The 15,354-nt window shown below is 41.8% G+C and overlaps 1 protein-coding gene across 1 annotated transcript in view; it reads right to left on the bottom strand.

Annotated features, from left to right (window-relative positions):
* The window catches only part of zgc:172282 (leucine-rich repeat and fibronectin type III domain-containing protein 1-like protein), a 102,430-nt gene that overhangs the window by 14,035 nt on the left and 73,041 nt on the right, over positions 1-15,354 (bottom strand). The gene's annotated exons all lie outside the window — the stretch shown is intronic.

A 15,354-nucleotide genomic window follows, 5' to 3' on the forward strand; every position in this document is an offset into this window, starting at 1 on the left:
ATACATGCTTCACAAATGAATGAACACATAGCTACATATGAATATACATTTATATTTTTTATTATATTATATATATGTGTTACATATATATATGAGTGCTGGTTGCGTCACTCCTCATCGGAAGTTGTGTTAAAATCAATGAGAAGCGTTACGGGTTTGGTTTCGCATGTTCACTTGTGACTTCTCTATTATATCTTGTGACAAGGACATTGCAGAGAGAAGCTGCGTTCACAGAAGCCCGAAGGACGACACACTGGCATCAGGAAGCGTGCGTAGATGCCACAACGAACCCGCTCAATCCAACTCCATTCGCCAACACACTCCAACAAGCAACGCAGGGTAATTCCTCCTCGCCGAAAATAACTCAATGATCACACCTTGTATTCTGGTGTGTGCTCTGATATGAAAGCAGCGGCGTTGACACATGAACTATCATCATATATTTCGTGGAACAACAGCCACCTCATCATTCTTATTTCCCCACGGAGTCAGGATTCATAAGCCCGCCACCTGACAAACACGCGTACGGATCCGGCCCACACAGCCTCTGATTAAACACAATCTCGATTCTTACCGTTGTCAACTCCTATCCTGGCTTGTCTTCCAGGCGGGTTACTTTGCAGGGGGATATTCAAGGAGAACACGGTCTCCCCAGTAAACGAGAGCAGGTGCTTATCTCAGTGTTAAAGTCTCTCCTTCTCTCTACTTCAGTCTAACAACTTTACTTGTCAAACACCTACTTGACATTGGCTACAATTCATCTAAATCATTTGTCCCTTCTGCCTCTGTCCATCCCTCCCATATTGCTGTATTTCCACTGCTGCATGGAGGCAGACAGGTTTGCAATATAGCCTGGGTGAAATAGAGCTGCTGGGAGGATAGCCTCAGTGCGAAAGCTCATCGGTGGCATTGAACACCCACCAGGAAGTACATCTCAGCAGATAGCTGCGTGTCTTCCTGTGCAGGAGTGTGTGCCCTTGTGAAGTCTGGCGTGAAGGGTTTGCGAGCAGCGCCGGACTGCAATTCAAAAAGGGTGTATCGGAATACTGTTGTCATAGAAAACAGCGCTTCTGTCCGGGTTATTGAATACCGCTGGGGTAACAGACTAAACCGTAGCTTATTAGGCGGAGAAACGTCAGTCGCAGACCTGGGGGTCTGATTCATGAAACAGTGCTTAGGATCCAGCCTGTAAGGGAACTTGGCCTAAAAAGTTATTATCATTTTTACAACCTTTTTACGAATCCCCAATCCACTCGATGTTCACACACAGATCAGACTCTGCCCTCTGCGTGCCGAGAGCCAAACATATACAGGCCCTGTAAAGCACCTAGTGAGAGTTTATAAATGGGTCAGCTTGTTGTTCATTATTTAAAGTTAATCACAGCCACAAACCGATCTGTTTTTGTTCCTAAACAGAAATCAAGGTGCTTGTCGGTGAGGTTGGTGCGTAAACATCCACACGTCTTAATTCTTCCATTCCCACAGTCCCCTCCGGGCCAGTGCATCCACCGTGCAGCATTATGTATCAGTGTCAAAGCAGTATTCATATTGTTGTAGCAATCAGACTGATTGCTTCCGAAGTGATATTACCCATTCTAAGGTATCATTTATTTATTCATTTAAGATTTGTTATTGTCAGCCCTTCCTGCTAATTAGGAGGAGATGGAGTGCGGTGATTGTTACCCAGCTGTCAGTGGCTTTTATTTCCTGACTTTTATAATTCACATTATGGATATGTGAAGGCAATGAAGGGGCAGTGAGGTGACTGGTAGAAGAAGATAGAGAGTGTTTGTGTCCCTATCAAATAATAATATTTGATAATAATTAAATAAATCTCCGTTCACCGCAACTATTGTACTTGGTAATAAATTAACTTATTGATTAATTGCAGATTATTTCATTCGGAGCTCTATTTAAGAATTAATCAATGCAATTTGCTTGGAATCTATTGACCAATAATAATAATTGAATTAGCTGCATTTTGCTCACTAGCTGACCACAGGTGTTTGTCTGCCCTGACAGGAACAGGCAGCGCTGAATATTGAAAGAAATCTTCCTTAATATTTGAGTTGGTGTACACTTTTCACAATTTAAAGAAATAACAATGCTTGTTTAAATGTTTATGATGTGATGAAGTTGATCTAGAAATAACTGTGCTAGGCTGTGACGTTAAAATAAATGTGTGAGATAAAATATTACACTTGAAATTCCTATTTCTTACAATTTAGGGTTTGTCAATGGTCTGCATTCTGTAAATACCCAACCAACATTCACGTTATCACTGGAGCATCTTGGATCAATATTATCCGAACCAATCAGGTAAACCAGAATCATTGAACCCTTTCACGTCACCTAGATCATCTTTGCACACCATCGGTGTTTCCTCCAAGCACCATCCCGACTGTCACGATGGTGGAAATCGCCCTGGAAAATCCCTGAGTGTGTCCCCCATCGTGTAAGTGCTCTGTTCTTGTAGGAATCAAACCGGCAAACCTCTGCTGCCCCGAGGCTTTGTTAAGACGCAACTGCAGATGAACCAAGAAGTGAGTGGGTGTGATGAGGCGGGGGGGGGGGGGGGGGGGGGGGGGGGCGATGTAATACCACCACCACCTGCCTCGCACAGCTCGATGGATTAAATGTTTCGAACAGAACATAATACTTTAAATCCGACTCTAACGTTTGTGTACGTGCCGTTTTTAACAGATATTTTGCTTTCCCCTTACAAACAGCATTGCTTGGAAAAAGGTGAGTCGTAGAACAACCTTGTAGCAATCAAAGATCCAGTGTATTGTGCAAGGAAACTTCAACAAGGTTTGCTGAACCAGGACAACAAACATTGAGGATGCTTTTCTTATTCGCCCACCTATACCGTTACCATATGTGCAGCAAACATCAATTACAGCCAGGGAAATCAACAAATAGCATGTATTTTTCCTCACTGGTCAGCCTCTGTTTCTGATGCAAAGTCATGCAAATTTGAAGATTGAAGCAACAGTTCCAACCAATCAATAATGAAATGAGTTTTGGGTCTTGCAAGTGCAAGCGTGTCACGTCTTAAGAAGACGAAGGGGGAAAAAAAGCAAAGAGACGAGGACTGCTGAGCAAAGCGGAAACGGTTCAGTTTTCCCATTTGACGCCGCAATCGTGCTGGATGATTTATTCAGTTAATGGGTTCAACCACCAAGACACACAGTGAGAGGGAGTTAAACCGTTTCCCCCTTTCCTTTACAATTCACATTCAAAGACACAAAGATCTACCGAGCTAAACTACTGGTTTGTATGAATCTGCTGCTGTGTTTCGCCGGCTCATCCTCGCACACCATTGTGCGCCTGCACACAGCGCAAAGACCGCAAGACTCATTGCAACGCGCGAACCAAAATCAGACAACACTGACCAAGAGTTACAGCTCTAAATCTGCTCTGTGCAATTAATGGATGCGAAGACATAACAAATACGATTAAAAGAACATCTCATCCGAAACAGTCCTCACACGGACTTTGGACTAAACAAGTAACGTTAAAATGCCTTTTAATAATGGAAATATGTGTCCTGCATTGCACACAAACAAGCGTCAAACACCTCTATTTTGTGACCAGAAGGTTGCAGCTGGAAAAAGCAACAGTTCTTAGGACAACTGTAGGATCTGAATGAAATGAACCTCATCCAAGAATGCTAGTACTCTTGTCCCGACGTACTCTTACTTAATTCTCTACGAGTGTACCACGCCTGATTTGCGCTGCAAACACTTTATTATATTGTTTAAATCAATCTTCTCAATGTCAATATCAATACCTAAATTAGCCAGATTCTCCGACACAATTACTGAAAGATTTATTACTGACATTTATCTAATTCGCTTTCCTCTCAGCAGTTTACCCTTTGAATTATGCTTCTAATGAAGCCTCTTTGTGCAAATTGCAGCCAAATATCACACTATTACAATGTTAACCTCAAGTGAGATTGCGATAATTCCGTTGCACAGTAACCTGATGGAAATGGGGAACAGGGCATCTTCCTCCTGTGCTGTGACAGTGATAAATCTGTCACAGCACATGTATCATCCTGGATACGGAATAAATCTGGATGCACATCTCCGCACATTTGTTTGTGATTTAAAAAAAAAAACCATTTTGTTCTTTTATGATCCGGCACATTCTCTCATGTATCTTAACAGCCGAACAGAGAATACAGCACACACTTACATACTCTCGATTACTAATTTTACATCTGTGCTTTCAACACCACTGCAAACAAAGAATTACTGTCTAGATCGCTGTCAATTCTCCTCAACTGTTAAACTATTAGACGATTGCAATGGAAGGCAACGAAAGGTGAATTTGCAGCAGGTGTACGTTTGCAGCTATTCTTAAAGTAGGTCTAAATTTGTATTTTTGCTGCAGTACCACAAACATATAGACTTGCACACCAAGTATCATTGTATTTAAGTGCTTAACCATGACGGCTTTGTCTGCAGTTACCGCACAACTAAGACATTTGCTGTTGGAAATCACTTAATATCACTTGTACATATTTACAGGATTGACCCGTATGCAGGGCTGATTTGTGTCACCTCAGCAGTCCTAACCTCACGCCCGAGGCCGTTTGAAAAAAATAAATAATGTGCACGTACTGAACATGTTGGTGATATAAACATGCCTTGTATTGAACATGTTTGTTTTATATGTAGTTCAACCCGGCATGTAACACTACAATTTCATAGGGGTGAAATAAAATAGTGTGTGAAGATGCCTCCACCAACCCCGAGGTTGGTGGAGGCATCTTCACACACTATTTTAGGCCTATTTTAGGCCTTGGTGTCGGCGGCCCAGCGCCTTTAATCGATGCCAACGGGCCCGTTGACCAGCGGCTCCTCGTCGTTCGCCTGTCGTTTGCTGTCCCGTCTCAGGCGGGGGGACAGACGGGACCTCCCGGCGCTCCATGTGCGCTCACGGGCGAGTTGTGCGCGGCCTGAGTGCAGCTGGCGCTTTTCGCTCGTGCCCCTCTGCGGACACGCATGCCCGCGCGCTTGAGCCTGATATGTCCGTGCCGGCTGTATCCGGGTTGGGGTTGACTGACGGGAGAGCGCTTTGTTTTCTAGATACTGTCCATCAATCAGCCCTCGGGGGGCAACTCAAAATGCACACACACACACACACACACACACACACTGGGCACACGGGGCGCACGAGATGTCACAAAGTCACATCCGGAGCCCCGGGATCCGACTGTTGATCTAAGCAAAGCGTCACGAGAATATTTTTCATAATGTGCCCCGGCTGTTATAAATAATTTAATACGCCAATTATTCCTTCAGCGCAGGCAGCACAGAGCGGGAGAGGGCAAAGGGTTGACAGCAAAGTCCCAGCAGCACACAGGGCCCGTCCCTCCAGCCCGACACGCCGCAGGAAATGACACGAGGCGTGTCACTGAACTGGACGTGGAGGGAAGGATGGATGGATGTGTGCACCTACGGTGAACTTCGATCACTAAACAGGATTTTCTGAAACCTAGCACAGGCCGCTGCAGTTTTTTTTTAAATTATTTATTAAAATAAGGTGTCATTGGAATTCTGAACATTTAACAAAATCCTTTTCAGTAGCCATTCGGTATTCTCAAGACACGGGGGGACAAAATGTGCCGTAACAAGCTGTAATTATAAAAATAAGTGGCACATAATTAACCATTCTGTGTTGACTCCCCCTCTGGGACCTGGAGAGCTGAGGTCCTGGTCCCTCTGTGCCCTCCTAAGAGGTGAGCTGTCGCCCTTCATCTTCCCCTGGAGAACTGAGTCAGTGTTTTTTAGGTCCCCCGGAGGTCTGTTAGATTTACATTTTAACTGTGTTTGTCTATTCACGCCGTTTTCTGTCATTGTTATTATACTTATCAGAGCCACTTCCTCTCTTTTCATACAACATTCATATCATTTTTCCTTCCTCCATCATCACCTTCAGTCTAACTGTTTTTCCAATTTTAAGCCTGAATTTGCTGATGAAGCACATTCTCAGACGGATCCGCTTTCTCGAGCTGTGAGACAACTAAGAACATTTGCATTTAAATCATTTTCCTTTTTATGACATGTGTAACTCTTTTTTAATCCGCCACAACAACAGGCAATAAGACCTTAAATGACAACAGTGACGTTTAGATGCCGTCCCTTTCACAGATGTTTTGTACCATAACTTATTTGTTTAGTGTTATTTTCAAAACGTGCATTCTTTTTCTTAACACTCAACCCGCTACAAACTACTTTCCAATGTGCAAATACAGTCAGTCATTCGAGACGTTTAATTCCTCGCATGAGGTGCAAATTTGGTGTTGCAAACTCGGCACCAACGCCGCTCTGTCTGTTTTTGACGATTCTCCCACCACTACAACCTACAGCCTGTGCTTGGCCTCACTTCCCCTTATCAGAATTAACGGCAGTAACACAGGTGCGTTCCGGAGTGCTGACCTCAAGGATTAATGTTTTCTTGATTTTGTCCTCTTTTTATTTTTTTATTTTGCAACCCCCAAACAAAACCACCAGTGTCTGCACTAAGGAGGGTGAACTGCAGCAGAACCGAGGACGGAACATGTAGATCGCAAGCCAATATAAAGCTGGATCAATGATGAAGGGCAGGGATTGATAAAGCTAAATCAAAATAACAAATCCACGCAGTAGAATATGCTGGACGATTTGTTTTGCACTCCACACGCCATTTTTAAATCCATTTAGTGTTTCCGTCATGTTTATTGGAGAGGGTTATTATTGATTAAGTCCGGGTTAATGGAAAGTAGTTCAATATTATTCATCCTCCTTCGCAACCGATTTTGTGCCGAGTGGGGATTTTGTATTATAGAATGAGTTTTGATGCCATGCCTTGTAGGTGCGGCATGGTGGTGAGGTGGTTATGTTCTCCCTGTGTTTGCATGGCTTAGGGTTACAGTCCAAACTCACGCTGTGCGAATCAGGTTTATTGGTGACTCCAAATTGCACGTAGGTGTGTGGATGTGTGTCTCTGTATCAGCCCTGAGATGGGGCCAAGGACCAATCCAAGGTGTACCCCCCTGCCCCCCCCCCCCCCCCCCAGTCTCCCGCCTGATGTTGGCTTGGACGGAAACCAGCCCCTCGCATTGGTTTATGCAAGAAGAACGTTTCTGAGGTAATAAATCAACCTTTTTTTACCTTCATACATGGTTACACGGTTCTAAAATTGTTAAGGTGGCACATGCTGAATGTTCTTTCAACAGGCATGCTCCATCAACAAGGTACAGAGACAGGCCACTGCTACTGTAGTTGTGCTCATCGAAGTGAGATGCAAAAAAACAATCCCCATTATTACTTCTGATAAAACTCCATGCAAACTGCTCACTATTTCACTGCATGAGGCTTAATAAACGACTGCATTAGTGGGATTATTAGAAGAAAACAGAAAAGGTCAGTTTCTTGATTACACAATGTTTGAAAATAGCTGCTAATCAACCTTATTTGTTCCCCTTTTGATTTATGAGCGCACGAGTAGCCGGAAACCATAATGGGATGATTTCTGATTTTGCTGGCTGAGGAACAAGTTGACGGGACTGCAGCACGCCGGAGGCTTCGACGGCGTGGCATTGCAGGCTATGCGGAGGGACATAATGGTATTTGTTTCACAAAGGGACACGGATAAAAAGCCGAATCTTGAAGTCTGAGAGTGTCCAGTTCTGTGACATTATGGTGGCATTTCTGTTCACAAACGATGTACTCCCTTCGCTTAACAGACTGTGATTCCCTGTGTGCAGCAGAGCACTTTGCTTTTTCAGACAGTATCAGCTCTTTTTCCTTTCACGGAAAAGGGTCAACTGCCAGTTAGATAAAGTGGCTGCATAAATCCAGGAGCAACAGTAAACCCGGGCGCGGGCCGCGATGCATAAATCTATATTTACCGATCACTTTGAGTCGTGACCTTCAACTTCGCCCGAGAGCGTTGGGCAGTGACCAAAGGAACAGGACTATGGATTCAAGTATGCGTGACACAGTGAGAGGCCCGGCCGTCCACAGGGGGGTTGGAGGGGGAGAGGGGGGGGGGGGGATGGGGGGGGGGCTCAAATTCCAGCTCCCGCTCCTCCTTCACTTAGAGGAGCCAGTTGACCTTGTTTGGCACCAGGTGGCGATGCCAACTCCTCGTGTGTGTCCCTTTCTTTAATGTACACAACCACAGTTGATTTAGATGACATGTGGTTAGGCTTGTTAGATGGGTTTCCACCAGGCAGTACATTTTTTCTTCAGGCATTCCCTTTATACTCTGAAAAAAAATACATTCATAGTTTCTCTACAAAAGCAATGCCAAGGAAAGCTGATTAGTTATTCATTTACATTGTAGTTGCTGGATGATGAAAGGGATTTTGGTTGATGCGTTCAGTTAAATCTTTTAGCAGAGCTAGGATGCTACACAGGTCAGCAGTGTATAAGCGGGGCTTCTTTTTCATAGCAGTGTGAACATTGCTGCCAAAAGAAGCTTTCCTTTCTCACTCTTTAACATAAAAACTGATCTTAGCACAATACCACAGTTCCTTTCCGGAATAAGAATAGTTCTGTCTACTGTTTTTCTTTCACAGGAAAGATCAGAGTGGCCTTATTTTACTGCTGAGAAAATTGCAGGCAGAAAACCAAAATAATTATATACAAAATAATAGGTAGTCGATAATGACAATAAATGACGTTATAATAAAACGGTTCAGAGACAGCTGTATAATCCCCAATTCCCTTTGCACATAGGTGGGTCTGGAGTAAGTTTTGAATAAAGTATGATTGCAACATGGAAATGACATCCCTCTGTGGTGACATCTTGCTGCTCAATATGGAACAGACCTTAGGGGGCAGGTTGCTGGTGGCATGCGCAATGCAAGATGAATGAGGGAGGAAAGGTAAGTGGTTGCGTAAGCGTGGACTGGAACTGTCTTTCTTGTGGCGGGCGGACGTGCATTTCACAAGCCCGATGAAAAGCACAGGCAGAGGGAACGGCACTTGTGAATGCTGCTCATAAGTAGGTCAGTTCATTTCCTGCTGCTCTCCACCTGAAGTTACATTAAATCTCCAAACGCCTGCGACGCGCTCTGACACCCAACTGCGACGCACAAAAGGTGCTGCCGTGGCGCTTTCCACTGGAACAAAGCTCATCTTCACTACAAAGACGCCCCGTGGAAGATAAAAATAAATCAATATTTATACCTGTTAGGCAACCGATTTAGTACAAAGGGAAGCATGAACTTTCCTCTCATTGAGTAAGACTGCAGAGGGTACCCTGTATGAGATAAAGTCATCGGTTATCCCCGGTATTACTATCGTCAATAAGTACAAGCAGAGATTTACCATTCAGCTTAAACACTTTGTAGATGTTCTGAACCGCAGCCCTTTGAAGGCAGACATTAAGTAATCTGTTACAATAATACAGAAATAAAGGATTTACTTACGGCTTAACCCAGTGATTGAAAAGAAACTAGGTCCTTTAATGGAAAACAAAAGTAGTTTACTGATTCAATACTCCGGAATGATCTTCGGAATTATATTATGACCCAAGACACATAAGTAAAACCCCACGAGGATTGACTGTGATTAAATGCTGCTTTGCTTCATCCATAAAAAAATAGCATTTACTTCTGGTAAACAATTATATGGGTTTTGAGATCTATTTAATTCATTTGTTCACTGGTGGTTTCAATCCAGACTACTTTCATGTGCAGTTTACTGTTACATTATGTCTTTTAAACTACCCAATATGCTCCCCCATGGCTGTTAATAGTGAGACATTTTATTGATCTCTGTAGGGAAATTACCTCTCCATATGAAAAAGACATCAGAGCTCATGGCTATCCTTTAGCAGGACCTTATCACGGTGGTGGTGTCTTTATCCATGCTGCTACCATAGAAGAAGACATTTAAATAGAAGCTGTATTCACATTTGGATGAAGAAGAAGGAAAAAGAATGGGACGTTTCTTAACTTAAAATATAGAACATGATAAGCTGTTACAATACCGGGAAAAGATGACTTAATACCGTGACCCTACCCCCGACACTTGAGGGCAATGGATGACCTTTATGGGATAAACACGGGATATTTCGATCATCTTTTGAGTTAATACTGTATTTAAGTAATGACTGCGTTATAACATTATACTCTATCTGTTGACACCGTGTGTGTTTAAATCAGGGCCCCTGAAAACATTGTTAGTACGTCTTTGAATAGGATCCTGACATTAAAGTTTATGATGGAACAGTTTTATTTACTTATTTATTTTTACTTTAACCCAATATTGTATCTTCTACAGCTAAGTTTGATTCTATGAAAATAGATGGATGCATAACATTTATCAACAAGAAAAGTGATGAATAATTAAAAAATGGACACAAAATGAACAGAAAAGTTTAAGTCAGTGAATCTTTTATACCTTTCTGTCACCTCTGGTGCAACCTACATTATCTTTTTCTCAATATGCAAATCAAAATTGATGGAACAGTGCTACAACAGCTATCTGAGCCAATGACACATTTAGAGAGATCCATAATCGTTTTAAATGCGAACAATAGTTTGCACATTGAACGTAAATCAAATGAGGCCACATCCCAAAAGGAAAATCCTTACATGGAGAAAGCACTTGAATCCCCTAAGGATTAAATGACACCGTCGGTTTCTCTGTGTCCATGTACATTTGACCCAAATCATTTGAATATCTTCCTCATTAGTCATTTGTTTAGATTTATTTTTTATATTCAACTGTTGTGCCACATATCGGGATTCAAATCACAAGTAAATGTAATGTGTTATGAAAGATTATGATTAAAAAGCCACCTCAGCGTGGCGGCAGGGACTTTAATAAAATAGTTGTAGATTCAAAGGCTGTAGATAACGCTGTTTCTAATACACTCAAACTGCTTTCAGATACAAGGACTCAGTAAATGCAGCGTATCAAAGGATAATGCTTTCTCTAATAACAGGCTGTAGCATTTTTCTAAAAGTGTCACAGTGAAGCATCACAATGAGCCATTCTGAGGACGTCTTCATCAAAGTTAAATACCCATAAAACTTCTGAAGCTGCCGTTGTTTCATAAGACGTGTCTTTATGTTCTGGGAAAGTTATTGACCCCATAACTGTAATCTCTTGTCTTTTCCTCTCTCCCTCTGTGCCGCCTCCCATTCCGACAGGAAGAGATAATCTGGGCAGAGATTATTGTGAGATTAGTTGTGTCTACTCTATGTTGTGTGTGTGTGTGTGTGTGTGTACTCTTTACGGCTGGATTATGGCTAGAACGGGTGCAGGGGACGGACTGAAGAATAACTGAGGGAGAGGTGGGGCATGTTTTCAGTTAAACACAAATATGTAGTCAGCCTGAAAGAGACAGAAAAGAAATGTACGGACAGGGCGGAAGGAAAGCCCCTTACTTCAGGCGGCAATATGTGATGCTCATTGAGCAACTATTGGGCCATTACCTGTTTGTTTGATATTCAGTGCAAAGCACAATCCATACAGAACCTATGTTGCATATTTTCAAAAGATTTCTATTTCGCTGTAGCAAGAATCAGTGCAGAGTGCAGAGCCAATGTCAGAAGCCCAATACAAAGCCCCTTCTAAGTAGTGAAGGTCAAGCAGCTGAAATTTGACAGGGGCTTTAAATGCTATCCGAAAAAATATAGACCTCATTAAGCTGAAAAAGTTTGTCAGGGACAAATGCACATTAAATGTAGTTTCTTTCAGCAAAGCGGTGTGAGTTGTTTAGTATGGAGGAAAGAAAAAGTTGGATCCCTGCGTTCCTACTTCTGAGCTGAAGTGAATTTCCCCTTCTCTCTATCTGTCAGATGCCAGCAGGGTTTGGCTTGAATAATCATGGTGCTTGGTTGAAAAGAAGTAGATTTTAAAGAAATCGCCTTCACCTAAATTCTTTGGAAAACTCTTGAACGGGTATAAATTATAACACCAGAATGGGAGAAAATCTTTTGTTCTCATTTCAAACCGGCATATAAGTCAAACAATGTGTTTGTGTATCTTTGAGTGTTATGCAGGTCTGTGTGTGTGTTTCTCAACACTTCAAATTTCACATTGTCTGAAAGTGCAGAGAAGAGGGCCTGGAGTGTCTGGACTGAAGTGAATGCAATAGACTGCAATAGACTGCTGAAGTGTAGCGAAATAAAAATGTAGGTGGCGTTGACACCTCCGTAAAACGCTCCCCTGGCCATAAGGATAGACAGCCACAGAGAGTTAAAAAAAAGAGAAAATACTATATATTTTTAGAAGCAGAACTGAATTTTAAGTAACTGTTTCAGGAAAATGTCCCACTTCCAGAGAAAAAAAAGACCATGGGATTGAAACTGCAAAGCAACTCCTCAGGCGTCCATTAAATGTTTTCAGCAAGACATTTAAATATACACACGCAAGTCAAAACATTTCATTGGTCCTTTTTAAGGCAATGCACATGGGATCAGCATTTGTTCATGAATTGCTAAATGTTGATCTGTGAATGGGCGTTGATAATACGTGGTAAAGTGCACACCACAGCATTGTAGCATTGAGCCACGCGTACACATGCAAACCCGTAAAGTGTAAGGACAAAAGCACACACACACACACACACACACACACACAGTGACATAACCAAGCAGGGGGAAATGTCACTCTCTTTGTCAAGCAGAAGAGCCTGACAGAATCAATTAGCAGGCAGGGGGAATAGAGAATACTGGATTCAATTAAACTGACAGCTTCCCCCAAAGGCGCACCACTCACTGGGCCATTATTCAACCAATCTGTGAGGTTGTGTCTGTGAAAAAGAGAGAAAGAGGGAAAGAGCGACTGAGATGAGGTGTCTGTTGGTGAGAGCGTGTCTTCGTGTGGGTTTATCCCGAGAACGAACTCATTTCTATCCATCTGACCCGAGGTCAGGTTGCTCTGTTAGGGATTTAGAGCCACACAAACACTGTCAAAACTTTATCCCTCCTGCAGCCGCCCCCAGCAAGCCTCGCAGAGTCCTTTGTCAAAGAGCTGCTCTGGTATCAATAGGGTGGATCCATAGGCCACACAGCTTTCCAACACCGGTCTCTGAGAGACCTTGGTTTTTTCTTTTTTCCTCAGTCTTACTTAAAGCCACATGTAGAGTGACAGGGAGGGATGTTGTTAAGGTTCGAGAGCAGCATTGACAGAAGCATAGTAAGGGAGCCCAGGGGCACTCAAGAAATTATAACATCTCCAAATCAATAAAGTGAATACATCTGCCAACATACTTAATGTGTACATAAAAAGAAAGCATAATAGTTTAGTCCAGGTGGGTGTATGTGGAGGTTGCACTTGATTGTTTGTGTTATTATTTTACCCAGAATACTTTGTTCTATCCATCAATAGTGTGGGGCGCCTTGGCAAGTATGTTCTTTTTTTATTTTAAAGTAATGCAAAAGTGTTGTGGTTGCTGTTTATGCAGGTTTTTTTGTCCGTCAATTTTCGCAAGCACTGAGACAAGACACTGAAGTAAATGATCAGCAGTCCGAACAGACCTGTAGAGGATTATGGAGTGCGGCTCGGCTTATCGGTCACTCTACCTGCACTGAATAATGAGCAGAGCCTCGACTGTTATCTGTCCTCATCTCTGTCATTGGATAAACAGAGGGAAATCATTTAAGTGTTGGAATGGGGAAATGAATCTGACCAAATGTTATCTATTAATAAGTGACTGATACTATGTTGACGGCAGTAAAACAAAATGTTGTTTTTGAAATAATTTCAGCTTGAATAAACCCAAACTATTTGAAAGCGAATAACAGACTTCTGTAAACACAAGACATGCAGCAATATGCAATAGTGAAAGGAAAATTATATCTGATTTTCTTTCTAGAGTTTATATATTGCGATGCAATGAATTCCAAATTCCAATTATTTATATATTTATTGGGCTCCAAAATACAAAAGCAATGAAAGTTTTCTTAGTGGATGGGAACAGATGCTGTTCCACTTCAAAACATTACATGGACACAGCAATGGAAGTCAGCGGTAAGTCTGAGGTTCTCAATAGCCCTGTCCATGGTGCTGAAGAGGATGATGAATATAATTTATTTATTATGCTGTTTTATGTAACTTCTTACTAAAATATAGAAACTGGAATAAACAAATCGATATAATTGAGAACCATATTCTTAAAAAATCAGTGCTATTAAATAGCTACAGCTATTTGTTGCCAGTATATAAGATTGATGTAGAGAAATACATTAAAAGCTTTCCTGCCACGCTCCCTTTTGATCTTCCAATGAGTCACCGATCACAATTGAAATACTGTTTAACCTTATGGACCGTCATGTTCTTTAGATTACAAATTGGACTTAGTAAAATGACTTTTTCCACTGCTTATATTTGTACTGCAAAGGTGTGCATACCCAGTTCCTGTGAGGGCCTCAAATGAGCTATGCAATTGCTATGCAATGTTATAGGTCAAACACATTGAATAAAGGGCTATATTTAAGAACTAAATCACAGACAGTGATATCAATAATAAAACATTAGAATTGTTTTAAGAAAGAAAGACAGGAATGGTTAAATGCAGAGCACTTAAGTCCAGTAATGTATTGAAATATATGTGAAACAGGTGCTTCCTCCATATGGCAAGATATTTTTTGACCTTTTTTCTACGCAGGTTAATCCCCAACAAAGTAAACTTTTCTTCCTGGCTAGTCACAATGAGCCATAGCTCCGGACATATTTCGTATTTCTTGTGGTTTGAAGTGATAAAACTGCTAGTCCATATTCATAGTGAATCATCCTGTGTTTTATCTGCAGTAATACAGGAAAAAGAAAACAACAGTGATTTCCAACCAAAGGATATAAAAAACCGGCGATGTAACATTTATATTGCAACCACATGTATTGCCACAATTTGAACCAACATTGAGGCAATCTCTATGTTTTTCTCTGCCTCTCTCTGCATGTCAAATTCCCTTTGCAGGCAGGAGTAGAATGTGCTTCTATTCTTGTGACCTTGAAATGCAAAGGATTGAAGAACAAAATGGTAAAAAAAAAAAAAAATTGTCAAGCAATACAAGGACCGAGCCTCTCATCTTTCATGATTTAGGTATTTTTGCTGCTCACATGAAATGAGCGCATGCTAGAAATGCAACACATCAATGCTGAATATAGTGAATAAATATGAGTGATGACAGTAATGTAAATACAAGAATCTACTAAGCTCTACTCAGGACAGTGACAACGGGTTATTGGTATTCACTGTGGATATATATCTGCATGTCTCCCCCAACCAGTTCACAGTTAAACCCGCTTCTTGGTACTACCAAGTTCCCTTCTCCTCGTGTTTGAGAGAGAAAGAGAGAGAAATAAACAAAAGCCGACGAAAGAGAGAAACAGA

This window comes from Pungitius pungitius, chromosome 3 (genome assembly GCF_949316345.1).
Source record: "Pungitius pungitius chromosome 3, fPunPun2.1, whole genome shotgun sequence".
Classification (NCBI taxonomy): domain Eukaryota; kingdom Metazoa; phylum Chordata; class Actinopteri; order Perciformes; family Gasterosteidae; genus Pungitius; species Pungitius pungitius.